Raw genomic sequence first — 20,312 nt, 5'->3', positions numbered from 1 at the left:
TAGAGAAACAGATCGACACCACCAGACTGATAAACCAACTGCTTTCCAGTGGTGGAAAAAGTACTCAATTTTTTTTACCTAAGTAAAAGTATCAATACTGCAATGGAGAAATACTCAGTTACAATTAAACGTCCGGAATTCAAAACTGAGTTGAGTAAAAGTACAAAAGTATAGGCATCAAAATATACTTAAAGTAGCCTACCAAAAGTAAAATTACATTTTTTTTTTGAAAATAGCAGATCTACAAGCTCATAGCGCGGCACCGAGTGCCGCGCTATGAGCTTGCAGATCTGCTATTTTTGAAAAATCGTGAAAATGTGTGCAAATCTTTGAATACATATATATATAAAGCGAACATTTTTAACTCACATCTTTGCTTTTGGGGGGGCCGTAGAACAACATATTTTGAGATGTGGGTCAGTGGCCAAAAACATATCATTTTGGGGGTCCTTGACATGAAAAGGTTTGGGAACCACTGATATTATAGTAACATACGTTTTTCAAAAAACTTTTTTTTTTTAACTCAAAAAGATTTGAGTTAAAAATAATATATATACTGAAAGAATCTCAATTTTTGAACAGCCCAAGAAATGTAAAATGACTTGGATGCGTTCCCGGATTGAATGGGTTAAGGTAAGCAGCACAGAGATCTTTAAGTTTCTACTTTGGGTCATTCCGGGTAAAGTGACAGCAGAAGGCTTCCCATACCCAGCTATGTGTTGTGTCCTCTGTTGGCAGCACTCAGCTGGGTGGAGCTGGAAAACACATGTCCCCCTCTGGATGAAATAGCTCTAAATCATTGCTTCTCAAAGCCCCCAGGGGTCCTTGGGCGGGGGGGGGGGTACCAGCAAAATTAGTTAATATAGCGTCACAATATTTTTAACCTTTTATACTTTGACTATTCAAAAATAACAGATCTACAAGCTCATAGCGCGGCACCGAGTACCGCACTATGAGCTTGTAGATCTGCTATTTTTTTTTTTAATCGTGAACATTTGTGCAAATCTTTGAATATACATTTTTTAAAAGCTAACATTCGTAATTCAAATCTTTGCTTCTGGGGGTCCCTGGCACAACATCTTTTCAGGTGGGGGTCCGCGGCCACATACATATCAATGTGGGGGTCCTTGGCACGAAAAAGTTTGAGAACCACTGGTCTAAATAACCCTTTAAGACCGGGAACGCATCTGTGTCATTTTCAGATTTCTTTGGCTATTACAAAAAATAGCAGATCTACAAGCTCATAGTGCGGCACTGAGTACCGCGCTATGAACTTGTAGATCTGCTATTTTTTAAACCATGAAAATGTGTGCAAATCTTGTTTTTAAGGCAAACATTTGTAACGCAAATCTTTTTTAGGGATTATTCTGGGGATTCTACAAATGTCTTCTAAATACTAACAGTTTAAAAAAAAAAACTTATGTTGCTATGATATCAGTGGTTCTTTTTTCATGTCAAGGACCCCCAAAATCATATGTATTTGGCCGCGGACCCCCATCTCAAAATACGTTGTTCCAGGGACCCCCCAGAAGCAAATATTTGAGTAAAAAATGTTTGCTTTAAAAGATTTGCACACATTTTCACAATTCTTCTAAAATAGCAGATCTACAAGCTCCCACTATGAGCTTGTAGATCTGTTATTTTTGAGTAGTGGCAGTGGCTCAGGGGGTAGAGTGGCCGGATGGGAACCGTGAGGTTCCCAGTCTGATCCCGGGCTCCCCCAGAGTTAGTTTCAAAGTGTCCTTGAGCAAGACACTGAACCCCTAATTGCTCCAGATGAGCAGGTTGGTGCCTTGCATGGTTTCCTCCTCCATCGGTGTATGAATGTGTGTGTGAATGGGTGAATGTAATGAACAATCTATGTAAAGAGCTTTGGATAAAAGAGCTTTATAAATGCACCATTTACCATTATTTACCTTTTACCATTTAGCCAAAGAAATGTAAAAATGACATGGATGCGTCCCGGTCTTAATGGGTTAACTCATTCACTGCCAGACTTATTGCTGGCCGCGTTTGCCCACTGCCAGAGATTTTTCATTGAAAAGAAAAAAGTACTCAGGAGCTGAGATACAGAATTTTTAAGCTTTAAGTTAACAAGGAAGTGGATGGGAGTCTTTTCCTTCGAAAAATCATATCTCCTTGGTCTTTGGGTAAAAAAAAAAAAAAAATGGTGTAATGGTGAAAGGTTCTACAGAGGATATTCTGCTGACCGGCTGATAGGAGGGGGGTCATGGGGTCGTTGCTATGGTCACAGCATGGTGTCAGTGATACTGGACACCAAGTGTCCACACGGCACCGAGTGCTGCGCTATGAGCTTGATCTGATGTTTTTTTTATCTGAAAATCTTTCAATATTTATATTTTTAAAGCCAACATTTGTAACTCAAATCTTATTGCTTTCAGGAAGTGTAGTTCTTTGACTAGAGAGGAAGTGTAGTTCTTTGACTAGTGCTATTTATACAAGTGAGGACGGAGGAATAAATGACAGAGAACACAGGACGTATCTGTCCTATTGGTTGGTGCCTATCTCTTCCGGGTGATAGTTTACCATATAATAGCGGAACCCGGATAATGAGCTTCAGACGCGCATCGGGACAGTCTTTAAATTATTTTCCCCCATAGCAGTGGATGGAACTACCGACTTCCGAGCGTCAATTTGTATCTTATGTGTGGATGCACCCATAGGGTGCATCCACACATAAGATACAAGTTGAAAAATGGCTGGCAGTGGGTGATTTATTTATTTACTCTGGCAGTGAATGAGTATACGTAGAAAAAAAACACATAAAAGGTGTAAATGATGGAGATATCGGGGTTTCTTCTGGACAGTGACGATATGCACTGAAGACTTTGAAGGAATCTTTGAATATATATATTTTTCAAAGCGAACATTTGTAATTCAAATCTTTTCTTTCTTTGGGGGTCCCTGGAACAAAACATTTTGAGATGGGGGTCCCTGGAACAAAACATTTTGAGATGGGGGTCCCTGGAACAAAACATTTTGAGATGGGGGTCCCTGGAACAAAACATTTTGAGATGGGGGTCCCTGGAACAAAACATTTTGAGATGGGGGTCCGCGGCCAAATACATATCTTAAATGTTTTGTTGCTATAGTGTGTGTACAGTGTGTTGCTATATCAGTGGTGCTCCAACTTTTCCATGTCAACGACCACCCACAATGATATGTATTTGGCCGCGGACCCCCATCTCAACATGTGTTGTTCCAGTGACCCCCAGAATCACAAATCGGTGTTAAAACATATTAATATTCAAAGATTTGCACAAATCTTCCACAATTAAAAAAAAATCGACAAGCTCATAGCGCGGCACTCTGTGCCGCGCTATGAGCTTGTAGATCTGCTATTTTTTAACAGCCCAATAAATCTTGAAATGACACAGATGCATTCCCGGTCTTGATGGATTAAGACACTCAGGAGGTCAGCGTCCAGATGGACCCTCACAGGTCTATAACTCTAGAGAGAGTAAAGGATGTGATTACTATCTGCTCTGTCTGGATTACACATGTCTCCTGAGAGCTGATGAGTGGAGGAGGCTGCCTGTTGCCAGGCTGTATATTCACTGATAAGTGGTGGAAAAAGTACTCACATGTTTTACTTAAGTAAAAGTATCAATACTGCAATGTAGAAACACTCTGTTACAAGTAACAGTCTGGTAATCAAAATTGCTTTTATGTACAAAAGTAAATGTACTCATTATGCAGAATGCCCCATTTCACAAGCTTTCAATACATATTGTATAAAAATCGTTTGAAAATAGCAGATCTACAAGCTTGTAGATCGGCTATTTTCAAATAGTCTACGTATATGGCTGAAGAGGTTAATGTATGTTTATGTTAATAATGATTTTTGTGGAGTAAAAGTACAAGTATTTAAAACCGGAAATACTCCAGTAAAGTAAAAAATACCTCGAAAGGGTGCTTAAGTACAGTAATTGAGTACATGTAATTGGTTACTTTCCACCAATGTCACTGATTACTGGTTCAGCAGATCAGAGCATGACTCTGATGCCCTCTGCTGGCAGTCCCAGGTAAGGTCAACATGGAGGCTCATAATCACACTAGACATATCAGTGACTTTTCTGTCAGACTAATAATTATTACACAGACTCAGACCCATAAACTATATTATTTACCTCTCTGTTAAAAAAAAATCTGATCTTTATCTTTTTAATTAATGTGTTCCAAGCTGTGTCTTGGATTAAGTGGGGCTGTCCCAATCTTAATTAAATTATAACCCATGTCTAAAATAATTGTTAATTGGTTTCTTTCTGGTCTGTTTCTGGCCTTAATGTGAGGAACACACACTTTGTCCTCGTCATCAGGTCACATTGATTTGATCCATTCAATTATGTATTAGTCAGAAATAAATAGGGATTCACCGATATATCGGCCACATATCGGTATTGGACGATATTTGCCACTATCGGTCAACATCGGTATCAAGTTAAAGTTGCAGGCGTTAGGAGGCAATTATGTTGTGTTTCTGCAGATTATTATTAACAGTTATTTCTAAATAATGAAGATTTAGGGTATTTGTTTCCCTGGCACAAAAGGGGTAAATAATAACAGAGGATGCATTCATCTCCCCTTGTGGTCTCCTCCTCCTGATAGATGTTTTTTTCAGGACACTTTTTGAAAGAAACCTGTGATTCACATCCTTAGTTTAATGCAGGGGTCTTCAACAGGGGGTCCGGGACCCCTAGGGGGTCCTTAGAGCTACTACATGGGGGTCCGCAAAATCTTTGTGTGATATGATTATTTTTTTGTATATTAACCACTTGAACCCTAGCATCCCTTTTCTGAGGAGAGCTTTAGCCAAAAATAGCAGATCTACAAGCTCACAACGCCTCGCAGCGCGAGGCGTTGTGAGCTTGTAGATCAGCTATTTTTGGCAAAGAGATATAGGTGTAGAGGGAAAACGGAGCAGACCAAGTAAAAAGAAAACGTTTATCTGAAGCACAATTTTATACAATATAGAGTAGGGGGTCCCTGCTTTATCTCTCTCTCTCAGCTAGGGGGTCCTTGGCCTGAAAACGTTGAAGACCCCTGGTTTAATAGATGATGTCAGGTTATTCCACATTGTGGAGGCAGAGTAGTAGAATGACAAATGTCTCATATTTGTTCTAAATGTGGTACTTTACCTACATTTTGACTCAAGTACTTTTACTCAAGTTCATTTTGAATTCCAGACTTCTACTTGTAACATTAACATTAAGTAAACATGGGATTTGAGTGGCTGACAAAAGTGCCATTTTAAGAGTTTTAAGCACATTTAGATTAACGTGATAATATCGTTAAGCACAATTATGTTGGCCTAAGAAAAGGTGACATGACATTGTGTCACTATAGTCAACTGTAACCATTTGATTGGTGTTTTGGGGTCATGTGGTGTACATTTAGTTAGGCTACTACTGTCAGGTATAAATAAAAACACACTGTGTGTTGTCTCTGCTGTTGTTTCCTACTGACACAACTGAGCCAGTGAGGAGCCCCCTCCGGGAGGACGTAGGGCCTCTGTCCTACTCCCGGAATTTCATTTGTCATAATGGTTACAATAGTGTCTAATGAAGTAAGTTCAAATCTCCCCCAGACCCCCCCCCCATCTCTCTCTCTATCTCTCTCTCTCTCTCTCTCTCTCTCTCTCTCTCTCTCTCTCTCTCTCTCTCTCTCTCTCTCTCTCTCTCTCTCTCTCTCTCTCTCTCTCTCTCTCTCTCTCTCTCTCTCTCTGACTCTGTCTCTATCTCTGTCTCTATCTCTATCTCTCTCTCTCTCTCTCATAGTAAGCATAGTGACTGTGATGTGGTGTAAATGTCTCTCTCTCTCTCTCTCTCTCTCTCTCTCTCTCTCTCTCTCTCTCTCTCTCTGTCTCTCTCTCTCTCTGTCTCTCTCTCTCTCTCTCTCTCTGTCTCTGTGTGTCTGTAGGACAAAATGTAAATAGTTGAGCATAGAGCTTTGATGTAAGATCTGTTAGATCTACACAGCTAGTCTACATGAGTTTTCAGTGTATTAACCCATTAAGACCTGAGACCGATTCTACAACATGTAATGTCTTCTAAATCCTAACAATTTTATGAAAACAAATATTGTTGCTATATATCAATGGAACTTTTTCATGCAAGGACTCCCAAAACTAGTCCTATATGTATTTGGCCATCTCAAAATATTTTGTAATAAGGATCCCCAAAGGCAAAGACTTGAGTCAAAAATGTTCCCTTTAAATAAATATATATATTCAAATATGTGCAGTGTTCAAGATGTTTCAAAAAATAGCAGATCTACAAGCTCTCCGCGCTATGAGCTTGTATATCTGCTATTTTTGAATGGCTAAAGTATACAATATGGATCAAGTGGTTACACAGATGCGTTCCCGATTTGAATGAATGAAAGAGCTGTAGAGACAGGGCGTCCGCTGTTACTGAACAAACACGCTATTACTATATCAGAATATAGAGCTATTTAACACTTATTTTAGCAAAATATGACTTAAATCACCTTTAAATCTAAACATCTCCCTTTTAACTCACACTGACACTACCGATAAACATTAACAAGACAGACTGTAAATACTTCACACATGTTTAACTATCTATGTAGAAAATAACTCACCATTCTATTTAAAAACTAGAAGCTGAATCCTTCAAGTAGTAAATAGCAATTAAGCAGTGGTGATGAGTAACATTTACTTAATCCTATAACACTAACGTTGAAAATAGTCACACCATCACTAACCATGGCTAGATTTTACCCAGTATAATGAATTCCATCAAAATATATGAAAGTACAACAATACGTGGCAAATGTAGGTACTCCTCTTTAATATTTCAAACGTCTAATTTCTCTCAATTGGGTCTTGAGCTAAAAAGGTTTGGTAACCGCTGTGTTAGATCATTGATGGTCATTTAAACTCTTTTTATACACTTTATATCAGTTGAAGGTCTTTGTGCTCCAGAGGTCAACAGCTCTTCAGTTTAAAGATTTACGTATGAACACTATGGAGCTTCTGCTTCAAAGAGAAATGACCCTCAAACTCTTCCTTTGATGTTCTGAAGCAAAGGACCTGTGTGTGTGTGTGTGTGTGTGTGTGTGTGTGTGTGTGTGTGTGTGTGTGTGTGTGTGTGTGTGTGTGTGTGTGTGTGTGTGTGTGTGTGTGTGTGTGTGTGTGTGTGTGTGTGTGTGTGTGTGTGTGTGTGTGTGTGTGCGTGCGTGCGTGCGTGCGTGTGGTTGTGTGATGGAGGTGGGGAGGTCAAACCACCTGATGAAGAAGAACTTTCTGGATTTTCCAAAGTCATACTGTAGCTGTTTTCAACTTGGTGTCCCTATTTATGGCATGTTACTATAGGCTAAAATGTCCCAAAAAATGTCCAAAAACGTTTCACAAATTATCGGAAAAGAAACACTACTTCACAATTTAAAAAAAAATAATAAAAAAAAGCTATACAGTTAGGGGTGTGCCGATATATCGTCCCGCGATATATCGCGATACGTTTTCGCGACGATATGTATCGTTTTGGAAAAAAAATATATCGTTTTTGAAAAAAAAAAAAATTTTTTTTTTTTTTTTTTTTTTTTTTTTACAATCATAATAATCAGGCATGCAAACGGCCCCGAAGTGAAAAGAGTGACAACATGTTTTTTTTTCGGGTCAGGTGTCATACTATTTGGATTCAAAACGGCTATTGTAGCTGAAAAGCTACAAGTTTGCATGTCTGAATAATGCAAAAACAGAATTATTTGTTTGCATTTTCTTTTTTTCTCCACCATATATTTTCATAATAAAAAAAGTGCGTATCGTATCGTATCGAAATCGTATCGAAGTTGTGAGCCAAATATCGTATCGTATCGTTTCGTGAAATTAGTGTATCGGCACACCCCTATATACAGTACATGCTCACAATAGTGTCACATCGCAACAGCCAAACTGAGGGACTTTATGTAAAAAAGCTAGCTATGTGTAGCCAGTCAGAGTTGAGCCTCAGGGGCCACCGTAGGACAGCTGCACTGTCACTTCCTCATTTGCCAATCAGTGGGAGTACTTAAAGGCCCTGCAGTCTACCAAACACAGTCAGCTTTGTGGTTGATGGCTGCAGGTCTTGCGACCTGGGTCCCATGTGTTGTGTGTTTTATTCTTTTCCCTGCCTGAGTGAGTAACACTGATTGTTAAACTGAAAATGCTGTTTTAGTATTTTAATCATTTATTGTGTTAATACCCAGGTTGAGGCCATGATGCTTGAGTCCCGACGTGACGAGTACATGTGCCAAGAGGGGAATATAGGAAAGAACATTGACAATTCAAGGTATACAATCAAACTGTTATGTTTATGTTATTGTATTTGTTTGAATAGTGTACTAAATGTTGTTGTTTCCACTCCCTGTAGTTATCACCACTGCTGTTTTGTTTAGTCTGAGTTTTATTGTTTTTGTTTATTGAGCCATTTCCCATTGTACTAATTTATATTTCTGTTTTGTTTGTTCTCCCCCAAACACGTGGCGAGCGCCGCTGCTATCTTGAGTCAACGGGAGCCGGGGGGTATAGCCGACCAGCTGCAGGGGTCACGTAGGATCACAGTAGTCCACGACCATATTAAGGTTTGATGTGTTGTGTGAACGCGAGCACCTCTTTGCACGGTGTCGCTCTGTCCTTCTTGCTGTGTGATTAAGTGTGTGTTCTTTAGTAGTCATTTGGACGAAGGTTAGACTACTTAGCTTATAGCTCCCCCTGTTTATGGTCGACTGTTGCATACCTGCCCATTGACCCTGGATGTAGCACGTTTGTTCCTTGTTGTGAGTAATATTGTGAGTTTTACTTGGGATTCAGTATATATTGTGATTTTATGATTGTATTGTATTACACTGCAGTAGATATTTTAAGTAACCCTTTAATAAGTGAATGTACTGAAATGTTCTGTGCATAAACTTCCAGTTGTTTGGGAGAAACTCATGTCTCAGTCCTCATTGGCGAACTTGCATATGTTGGGGAACCCGATTTAAAGGTTATATATATTTAATGTCCTTGGTTAACCATTACCAAGGTGGCGTAGTCTTACATTTTAACGATTATAGTAAATTCCTTGCTCGACACCCGGTTACATATGGTTCACATGACGCTTGTCTGTCACAAGCGTCATGGCGGAATTTCTGGTTTTGGCACTTTCTCCATTTACAACCCGTACATGTATAGTGTGTTTGTTCAGTAACAGTGTTAAATAGCTCTATATTGTGATAGTAATCATTACTATAGAGTGTTTGTAAAGTAACAGTGTTAAATAGCTCTATATTGTGTATGGGCACTCAATCTTTATTGGCTGAAATTGGCAACCCATCTGCAGTGAAATGTAAGAGAACATGAGGCACAATGATGTTTTCTCATTCCTTTATTGATATTGTGACATTACATTCAAACCAAGCAAATTAAAGCCAAAATAACCCTAACATCTGAACTTCAAACCATTCATGATCAGGGGCCCATATCCCAGGGGGGAAGGAACGGATAGAAACACAACAGTGGAGCTGAAAAACGGAAAGATAAATAATCACCTCAGACCACCCTAGAGGACCAGGTCCACCCATCACCTCAGACCACCCTAGAGGACCAGGTCCACCCATCACAGGGAAATAGTGATGTCATGATGACCCTAACACATTAATTATCACACATTATAAATGATTATATAATAATAAATGATTTATAGTCAAATATAAAATAATAAAACCTTTTTCACAAACATGGTTGACTGACTTCCATTCAGATGGATATTAATATTATATATGATATGAAGAACTCTGATTGTGTGTGTGATCATTTATTTAATGTTTCAATATAGTGTAGAACTGAAATATTATGTTTGTGTTTTCTGAAGACAGAAACTATACAAAGTAATTTGATGAACCGCCCACACTAATTGGGACTCCCTCTTCCTTTGGTGTGTCGCCCAGGTGGCGCCTAAACCCTGACCTTTAACCTCACATAAACTATATCTATAAACCTAACTTTAACCCTAACCTTAACCTCACCTCAAAACCACGTTGACCTGGGCGAAACACCGGGAAAAGACAGTAATTATCGTTAGCCTTAGCTAGCCAATTAGCATTTTGAATTGTTTAAAGGACGCATTAGTGAAAAAGGTTGATGTCATCATTGTGCTGCTGTTATGAGTATTTAAAAGCTGAATGGACACACATGTATTTCCTCCTCTCTACACCAGGGATGACTCTCTGCTTCTCTGAAAACACACCCAGGTGTTCTGTGAAAAGACAATAAACCATTAAGAATCGGAATGTATTAACTGTGTGAACATGTTAACACTTTAGAATAACCTTCCCTTATAATAGTAAATGAATCATTCCCAAAATATTAGTTCATGTGTTATTCATAACTTGTTAAATGTGTGTTAATGGTTAAAGATTTAATGATTTAAAACTATGCTATAAATGGTTAATAGATCATGAACAAGTTATTAGTAAGGTTAGGGTTAATGTTAGGCTTATAGACATAGTTTATGTGAGGTTAAAGGTCAGGCCCCCCCCTCATCTGACCACATTGTCATCAGTGTTGTCTGATACAACAAATCATTTGATTATTACATTTGATTATTAGATTAATTATTATAATAAATTAAGCAGAAGACACATGATAATGTAAATTCACGCGACCGGGATGGTTTACCAGGCTAGTTGTTTCACTTCTTACACAAGCATGTTGTTTTGTGTGTGTTTTCTACTTTTATACATAAACAAAAAGAAAAAAGTTCAGTATAAAGAAAGAGGAAGTGAACCTGGGTGTGTGGGAGGAGTCTAAAGATCATCATTGGTTGTCGGCACCAGAATACGACCTGATAGAAGAAGAAGAGAGACAGTTAAAGTAGACACACAAATAAATCATATGTACTGTATTGTGTGTACTCTAAATGTAACACTGATGTATTAAAGCTAAATGTGACAACATAGAACACATTTTGATCTCTAACTAGGTTATCTAAACTGGTCTAAACCGGTGTGTTCTAACCAATATAAATCAGTTTAGGTTGTGGCTTTACATGTTTGTTTGTTTGCATTTCTGTGAGGGTTCCACATGTCATGTGATCCTCTGTTGATCTGACCTCATTTGTTCCACTGGTAGTATAATAATTAATGAAACATGTTAAAACCATGTTAATCAAACATGCTAATCACCTCGTTTCTTCCACTGGAAGTAGATGAATCCAGACAGGAACAAGACCAGACCCAGAACTAGACCTGATGCTCCCATGGCCACCTTGTTCTTCACTGACTCTGGCATGGAGTCATCTGACAATACCAATATGTCATATTATATTATATCATATTATATCATATTATATTATATTATATCATATCATATATCATATTATTACAGTAGATTAAAACACCTTGTTCTTCACTGACTCAGACATGGAGTCATCTGACAATAAGCTACAACAACCAAACACAATAAACAATAAACAGACGACACAGTCATTGTGAGTCTGTTAAGTAATAATGAGTCCAACCCTATTGGTCCAGTCCTTGAGGAGTTTGTCACCTGATGTGACATGTCCTTCTTAGAGCTAAATACATCCAAAACAAAGGATATGATGATAGATTTTAGAAGACATGAATCAACCTTTTACTATGATGATTATAAACCAGGCTGTGGAATGTGCAGAAAGTATCTTGGGACAGAGTCATAGACTCAGAACTGTGAGGCAGTTTGTAAAAAAGAACATCAGCGCTTGTTCTGTCTTAGAAAACTGTCTTGTTTTCACATTGATAAAACCATGATGACTCTTTGATCTACTTTTATCAAATCAATATGGTCTTTGATCTGTTTTTATCAAATCAATCTGGTCTTTGATCTGTTTTTATCAAATCAATCTGGTCTTTAATCTGTTTTTATCAAATCAATCTTGTCTTTTATCAGCTTTTATCAAATCAAGCTGGTCTTTTATCAGCTTTTATCAAATCAATCTGGTCTTTAATCTGCTTTTATCAAATCAATAAGCTCATAGCGCGACACCGAGTGCCGCGCTATGAGCTTGTAGATCTGCTATTTTTGAAAAATCTTGAACATTTGTGCAAATGTTTGAATATAATTTATATATTTTATTTTTTAAACAACGTTTTTAACTCAAACATTTTCTTCTGGAACAACATATTTTGATGGGGATCAGCGGCCAAAAACATATCAATTTGGGGGTCCTTGACAAGAAAAAGTTTGAGCACTACTGATATATTTTTTCAGAAAAATTAAGACATATGTTGAGAGACATTTTACAGTTACAAATGTTTGCTTTAAAAATACATATATTCAAAGATTTGCACAAATGTTCACGATTTTTCAAAAATAGCAGATCTACAAGTTCATAGTGCGGCACTCGGTGCCGCGCTATGAGCTTGTAGATCTGCTATTTTGACAGTAGATTACACTAGATTACAGTAACTGACCCCAGTCCATCTTGATAGGCGCGGTCAGGCTGGGATGTTCCACCATGCATGTGATCTTCTCTCCTGATCTGTAATACACACACACACACACACACACACACACACACACACACACACACACACACACACACACACACACACACACACACACAGTAATAGTACCCAATCTACACGCTGAAACGACATATTGATCCGTTGATCTTTGTTAATATTTTGTTTGACTTTGTTTGTGTAGGAGCATGAATGCCCCGCTGGGCTCTCCTCCGCTCTAGTGTTTATTGTGTATTCCACTATTCCCTCCCCATTGCAGAAACAATAGGAAGGCAAGAGGCAGAAGAAACTAAATAACGAGATAAGCACGTTATAGCGTATACCGTGTGTGTGACTTAATATTAGCCTACCAATTAATGGGCCATTTTCAGCAAGAGAGTAACACTTGTTTTATTTTTAAAGAATATATGTATAGGCGTCTATTAGGTGTGTATTTCTCTGTATAGGTGTCTGTTAGGTGTGTACCTGGGTGTGTACTCCAGGTAGGAGTGGTACTGGTAGTACCAGTAGAGGTGTCTATTAGGTGTGTATTTCTCTGTATAGGTGTCTGTTAGGTGTGTACCTGGATGTGTACTCCAGGTAGGAGTGGTACTGGTAGTACCAGTAGAGGTGTCTATTAGGTGTGTATTTCTATGTATAGGTGTCTATTAGGTGTGTATTTCTATGTATAGGTGTCTATTAGGTGTGTATTTCTATGTATAGTGTCTGTTAGGTGTGTACCTGGGTGTGTACTCCAGGTAGGAGTGGTACTGGTAGTACCAGTCTCCATCAGACAGCTCAGCGGTAGAGGAGAGACCAGAGGTCAAAGGTTCTTGACCTATCCACCAGGTCACCAGGATCACTTTAGGATAGAAGTCGTAGCTGCTGCACCTCAGCATGTGAGTGTGTTCACCACGACGAGGGGGAGTCTCTGACTTCAGTCTCACTTTGGGCTCCACTGGATAAATAAGAATATTATTATTATTACTATCATCATTATTACACTTATTAATATATACCAGTCATTTGAATATGTCATTATCATTAATAATTGTATATTATCCAAATGAGATCCAAATGATCTAGAAAGCTTCAACAGGCTTACAACCCCTCCCGCTCACTCAGATCAGCTAACACAGGGAAGCTGTCAGAATCTTATCTAAAACACCCTGGACGACGCTCCTCACGTCCTAGACTCTTTTTCCTTCTCTAAAACACCCTGGTCAACGCTCCACACGTCCTAGACTCTTCTCCCTTCTGGCTCCCAAACGGTGGAACAAACTGCCCATTGCAGTTAGAGCTGCAGACTCACTCCCAATCTACCATCATAATCTGCAGACTGTAGCAATAGACCTAGCCTTGAACTAGAACTAGATTTTCTTTAGTTTTTGTCGCATTCCTAAGCCAATAATTTGATGACCGGCGGTCTCCAGTGGCGCCGGAGCCTGTTTAATTAAAGGACACTTTGTCCCCCCACTTTTCAGTCCAGCCAAAAAAAAAATTTTTTTTTTAATTATTTTTTATAAATAATAAAATCAGTCCAGTCCCCCGCACCTCGCGAGCACCGCGCGCGCGAGGCGAACCAAATTTTTCGCGAGGCGAACCGAATTTTCGCGCGCACGCGCCCGTGATCCACATACGCGCGCGTGCATGTGTCCCGGATGTGTCCCCCCACCTCATATTCCGTTCCGGCGCCCCTGGCGGTCTCTCCGATAAGAGACTCAAAGAGTCTCCTTTGAGTCTCCTACCAGAGACATTATTATCTTTCCAAATTAATCAATCAAATTATTGTCTCAGGAATGCGACAAAAGCTAAAAAATCTCCATGAATTCAAGGCTTCATGGGGTGTAATTGATAGAAAATAAGTCATTTTTGGGGTGAACTATCCCTTTAAGTGTTTAAACCATTAAGACCTGAGGCCGATTTTACAAATGTCTTCTAAATCCAGTTTTCTGAAAAACTATTGTTTCTTTATCAGTAGTTCTCAAACTTTTTCATGTAAAGGACCACCCAAAATGCCGACGTCCATCTCAAAATACTTTGTTCCGCGCTATGAGCTTGTAGATCTGCTATTTTTTAATAGCCAAAGTGTAAAGTAATGCTTTTTAGCTCAAATCAAAATGTGACACAGATGCTTCTTCAGATCTTAATGGGTTAAGAGGATCTGAAATGTTTGTCAGCAGATTAAGTAATATTTTATAATCATTATCAGATCAATATTAACACCATTAATCATCACAGAATAAAATCATGTGATTTCATGTTATAGTTTATGAGGTGATGAGTGTTGAGTGCTGCTCTGAGATCAGCTCACCTCTCTTGTTCAGAACAGAGGAGTATCTGATCTCAATGTTGTTTTTGCAGAATGCCTCTCGGTTTGCTCTCATCCCACGCAGTTGTGTAGGATCTTTATTGAGGCGCTCTGCGTTCTTCACACCAAGCTCAGTGTATCCAACCCACTGATCTACTCTACTGTCCCACCTGAGGTACTCATCACCATCGAAATTCTTTGAGTATATGAACTGTATGTCCTTCAGCTCACTGGAGTTAAACACACAGTGCATAGCATCATAGAACACATATCCATCTGGAAACAGACAATTAAAAATGTCATTAATGTTCAGTTTTACTATCATCTGTATAATATCAACACTAGGCTAACTGCCCCCTATCGGCCAAACATGTCACTACATAAAGTCTAAAATAGGTTCAGGATGTGAAATCTGGCATTAAAATGTTTAGAATGTATATTGAATATCTTAAATACAATGAGATTGATCTACCAGTTAAGTTTTTTTCTCTATGTGTCCAATTGTCTAGCGTGGCTGAGTAAACAATAACTCTGTCTGTCTGTCTGTCTGTCTGTCTGTCTGTCTGTCTGCAGTGCGCTGGGGGGAGGGGGGGTGCACGATGCAGTGCCAGTCACATGCTCGCAATTTCTTTTATTAATTGATAAATGATACGACCATAAAACAACAGTAACAACACACTCTACCAGCCTTCAGTGGTTGAAAAAGTACTCAAATGTTTCATTTAAGTAAAAGTATCAATACTGCAATGTAAAAATACTCTGCTACAATTAAAAGTACGGAATTCAAAATACTTGAGTTAAAGTATAAAAGTATTTGCATCAAAAAGTACTTAGAGTACCAAATGTAAAAGTACTCATTATACAAAATGACCCATTTCAAGTTTTCAAATGTATACAAATCTTTTGAAAATAGCAGATCTACAAGCTCACAATGCGTCACACATGTAGATCGGCTATTTTCAAATGGCCGATATAGGGCTGAAGTGGTTACTGTATGTTTTGTAGTAATAATCAAAATCTACAAAGTAACTAAAGTTTTTTCAAATAATTTTAGTGGAGTAAAAGTACAATATTTGCCTCTGAGATGTAGTGGAGTAGAAAAAAAAGTATTAGAAATTGGAAATACTCGTGTAAAGTCCAAATACCTCAACATTTTACTTAAGTACAGTACTTGAGTACATTTACTTAAAGACGGATACCAAAATCCATTTAAAAAAATTGCTTCTCACTTTATTTTGATGGTAACTGTTGTTTAATTGTATTATCTTGGATTTTGACATGATTCATGTTTTTTAACTGAAAATCCTAAATAGATAAATCAAAGTGTGTGTGTGTGTGTGTGTGTGTGTGTGTGTGTGTGTGTGTGTGTGTGTGTGTGTGTGTGTGTGCGTGTGCGTGCGTGCGCGGGCGTGCGCGGGCGTGTGTGTATTCAGTGGTGGAAAAAGTACTTGCATGATTTACTTAAGTAAAAGTATCGATACTGAAATGTAGAAATAATCTGTTACAAGTAAAAGGCCTGTGTTCAAAATGTTACTTTAGTGAAAGTACAAAAGTATTGGCATCAAAATATACTTAAAGTACCTAAAGTAAAAGTACTACAGTTTTGAAATGTATGTTTTATAATATAAACATTTATATCAGCAAAGTAATATAATTAGTAACTAAAGTTTTTTAGTAACTAAAGTTTTCAAATAATAGTTTTCAAATAATTGTAAAAGTACAATATTTGCCTCTGAGATGTAATGGAGTAAAGTAAAAGTACTGAAAACTGGAAATACTCAAGTAAAGTAAAAATATGTCAAAATTGTACAGTTACTTTACACCACTGTATTTATTCAACCGTTTTAGTTAATAACTATTGTGTTCATAGTATTCATGTACCTTTCACTGGTGGTTTCTTCAAGGCAGTGCGAACGGTGTCCAGCTCGGATTTGCAGAACGCCTGCTCACCCAAAGCATATTCATAAGCTCCTGCATAGGTCATATGATCTACAAACGGAGGCTGAGGCTCCACCACCTTCCCTTTGTTGAAGTCTGCGTACGCCATCACTTCACCATCCAGCGCCCACATCCACTCTTTATATGAGTCTTTAACTGTGTCTGAACAGCCAAGGACATTAATCTCCTCATGGAACACTGGAAACAAAACAAAGATGACATTAAATTCAACAACAAACTTCTTCACAGTGACAATAACACATAATCATCATGTTAAACAATCATGTTTGGTTCTTATAGTGACAGGTTGGATATTAAAAGTAGCTTCCTGTTAAACGTTTTATTCACACTGAAACAGATTCAAATGTTTTCATGTATTTATTTATTTATTTATAATATGAAAGTAATTCATAAGGAAACATATATTTCATGATGTCACTCACAACAACCAGGTATTAAATCAGATTTCTATTGTGACGGCGTCTCCACGCCCCGCCCACCGCAGCGTCCGCTCGTCAGGACCCGACGTCTCCGTGTCGTCCTTGATCAGCGTTTACCGTGCGCAGCGCCGAGCGCACACCCGCCGTAGCGGCCGAGTAGCGTGGCGCTGTCGTAACTAAGTACATTTACTCAAGTACTGTACTTAAGTACAATTTTGAGGTATTTTTTACTTTACTTGAGTATCTCCAATTTTGAATACTTTTACTCCACTACATCTCAGTGACAAACATTGTACTTTTACTCCACTACTGTTATTTGACAACTTTAGTAACTAGTTACTTTGTAGATTTTGATTATTATTACAAAATATACATTACCCACTTCAGCCCTATACTGTATATATTTTGGCCATTTGAAAATAGCAGAACTTGTAGATCTGCTATTTTCAAAAGATTTGTATACATTTTTTTAGACGATAACTTGTGAAACAGGACATTATGCATAATGACTACTTTTGGTACTTTAAGTAATTTATTTTACCAATAAATAAAAAAGTATACTTTACAATAATACATAAGTCAAATAAACCCCACTGTTGGTGACAGGTATAGAAAGCTATGATGGGTTGTTATGGTTGTTAATTGATTCATTGGTCACTCCATTCACAAAGAGGTCACATGGTGTTGGTGCTACGTCAGTCAGTCAGTCAGTCAGTCAGTCAGCAGCTTCACCTCAGGGTTTCATGAATGAAATGGAGAGGGGGTGAACGGGGGAAGTCCAACTTTGCTGACCACACGGTATAGCTCAACACTATGCTATGATTCTAGTGTATTTTAATGCCACTAAATGAATTGTTTTTAGCTTTAATAAAATGAACAAAACGCAGTACCCTGGAACAGTGAATTATTGACAAGCAGCGCGTCTGGCAGGTAACCGTTTCCCCCGATTTAACCTCTCGGTGACTGAATACGTTTGTCTCCATAGTCGCCATACACCCATACTGTGTAACATTTCTTTAACAGTTCAAATAGTACATTTTACATAGCAGCAGCTACAAAGAGGTATAACAAATGTACAGCCATATGTGTGCAACACTCTTATATGATGAAATATGGAGATGTGAGGTTTCTGTAATCCCCAGGGTTCTATAATGGGCCCCTCCTCCTCCCTCTGCACAAAACCCTCATTTTCATGATGTATTATATTATATTCTCCATATTTCATGATGTCACAACAACAGTTCCTAACATCTGTTTTAATGTTTATGTATTTGGACCAACATTCAAGATTCAATATTGTATATACAGGTAGTAAAAGGTGTGTGTGTGTGTGTGTGTGTGTGTGTGTGTGTGTGTGTGTGTGTGTGTGTGTGTGTGTGTGTGTGTGTGTGTGTGTGTGTGTGTGTGTGTGTGTGTGTGTGTGTGTGTGTGTGTGTGTGTGTGTGTGTGTGTGTGTGTGTGTGTGAGTGAGTCAGTCAGTCAGTCAGTCAGTCAGTCAGTCAGTCAGTCAGTCAGTCAGTCAGTCAGCATCCGGAACTGTTTCAGGTGAGAGGTACATGATTGGTCAGAAGTAGGCTAATTAAATAAATAAAAAATATATAATGTACTTACTTCCTGGGATCGCTTTGACATGAAGTACAGAGGAGAGGATGAGGAGGGTGGCTGTAATCTTCATCATCACTGATCAAAACTGATCTGAATTTAACAGATGAGAATAAACAGATGAGAATAAACAGATGAGAATAAACAGATCAGAATAAACAGATGAGAATAAACAGATGAGAATAAACAGATGAGAATAAACAGATCAGAATAAACAGATGTTTACTGAAAGAGAAGTTCTGGAGTCTGAAAGAGAATGAAGGAGGATCTGTTCTGTAGTTTAGAAGAATCAGCCAATCAGATTAAATATATGATGTTACATCATCTGTTTCCAAGAAGACGACAGTCTTGATTATTGCACATATCATGAACAGTATATATTTGCTGCTCATGCACCTTATGTCTCCTCATTTACATGCTGTACCTTATGCACCTTGTGTCTAACCTAATGTACATACTGTACCTTGTGTCTAACCTCATGCACATACAGTATGCACATATCTTTGTTTAATTCATCTTTTATTCTCTCCTTACCCCCCCCATCCCCGTCTTCTTTTCTTTCTGAAAATAACTAAAATGGAGCTGCACAAAAAATAATTTCACCCACATAACCTGTGATGTGACAATATAGATGATTCTGATTATGTTGAAGAGGAACACAAGAAAGAAAGAAAGAAAGAAAGAATGAAAGAAAGAAAGAAAGAAAGAAAGAAAGAAAGAAAGGGGGACAACTTGAATCAGAAAGTAAAATATCTGGTCACTTCAGAAGAGAAAACCCAAATAAAATGCTGGAGCACTCCACTGGTCTACTCTGTACATATGTATTATTATGCAGGGTGACAAGGGGGTGTGGTCTCTGAAGACCATATTCACACGGCGGCCATTTTGCTATTAGGTTAATGAAATGCCACCCCGTTTCTTCAATGCAAAATGAAAAAATGGCCACCATGTGAATATGGTTTATTATTTACAATTCTATAGTGTAAAATAATACCAGTCAGAGTTACATTTTGTCCCCCCCCCACCCCGACAAAATCTTGCCCCCCCTACTGACAGAGGCTAACATCGCTTTTGTGTGTGTGTGTGTGTGTGTGTGTGTGTGTGTGTGTGTGTGTGTGTGTGTGTGTGTGTGTGTGTGTGTGCGCGCGTGCGTGTGCGTGTGCGTATGTGTGTGTGTGTGTTCAGCGTCACTGGTAAAATGCTGTTCAGGTTCATTAAACATCAATCCAAGCCTCATTACATCTCACTGCTGAAACCATCAAATGTCTTTAAAAACACACTGGTCATGTGATCAGTGTGTGTGTGTGTGTGTGTGTGTGTGTGTGTGTGTGTGTGTGTGTGTGTGTGTGTGTGTGTGTGTGTGTGTGTGTGTGTGTGTGTGTGTGTGTGTGTGTGTGTGTGTGTGTGTGTGTGTGTGCGTGCGTGCGTGCGTGCGTGCGTGCGTGTGTGCGCGCGTGCATGTGTGTCATTTGTTTGTATTGTGCATCGTTCTTATTTGGTTTTATATAATAACAGTAGATATAAATGTATATATT

At 38.5% G+C, this 20,312-nt stretch overlaps 1 long non-coding RNA gene and 1 pseudogene across 2 annotated transcripts in view; both read right to left on the bottom strand.

Moving 5' to 3' along the window:
* LOC311042950 (H-2 class II histocompatibility antigen, E-S beta chain-like) overlaps window positions 1–20,312 on the bottom strand; it is a 93,706-nt pseudogene that overhangs the window by 73,267 nt on the left and 127 nt on the right. Inside the window, exons 2-3 of the transcript XR_014602877.1 lie at window positions 18,787–18,870; window positions 16,679–16,933 (exon numbers count right to left, since the gene is read on the bottom strand). The product of XR_014602877.1 is annotated as an H-2 class II histocompatibility antigen, E-S beta chain-like (transcript). The remainder of the gene's footprint in view (window positions 1–16,678; window positions 16,934–18,786; window positions 18,871–20,312) is intronic.
* On the bottom strand, window positions 9,622–12,527 carry LOC311042954. Its single transcript, XR_014600563.1, has 4 exons — window positions 12,457–12,527; window positions 11,188–11,301; window positions 10,791–10,847; window positions 9,622–10,259 (listed from the first exon to the last, which is right to left on the bottom strand). It is a non-coding gene; the product is annotated as an uncharacterized lncRNA (long non-coding RNA).

This window comes from Gymnoscopelus microlampas (genome assembly GCF_963454915.1).
Source record: "Gymnoscopelus microlampas genome assembly, chromosome: 4".
Lineage (NCBI taxonomy): Eukaryota > Metazoa > Chordata > Actinopteri > Myctophiformes > Myctophidae > Gymnoscopelus > Gymnoscopelus microlampas.
The sequence above is the reverse complement of the archived record's forward strand: the minus strand, read 5'-3'. Positions and strand labels throughout refer to the sequence as shown.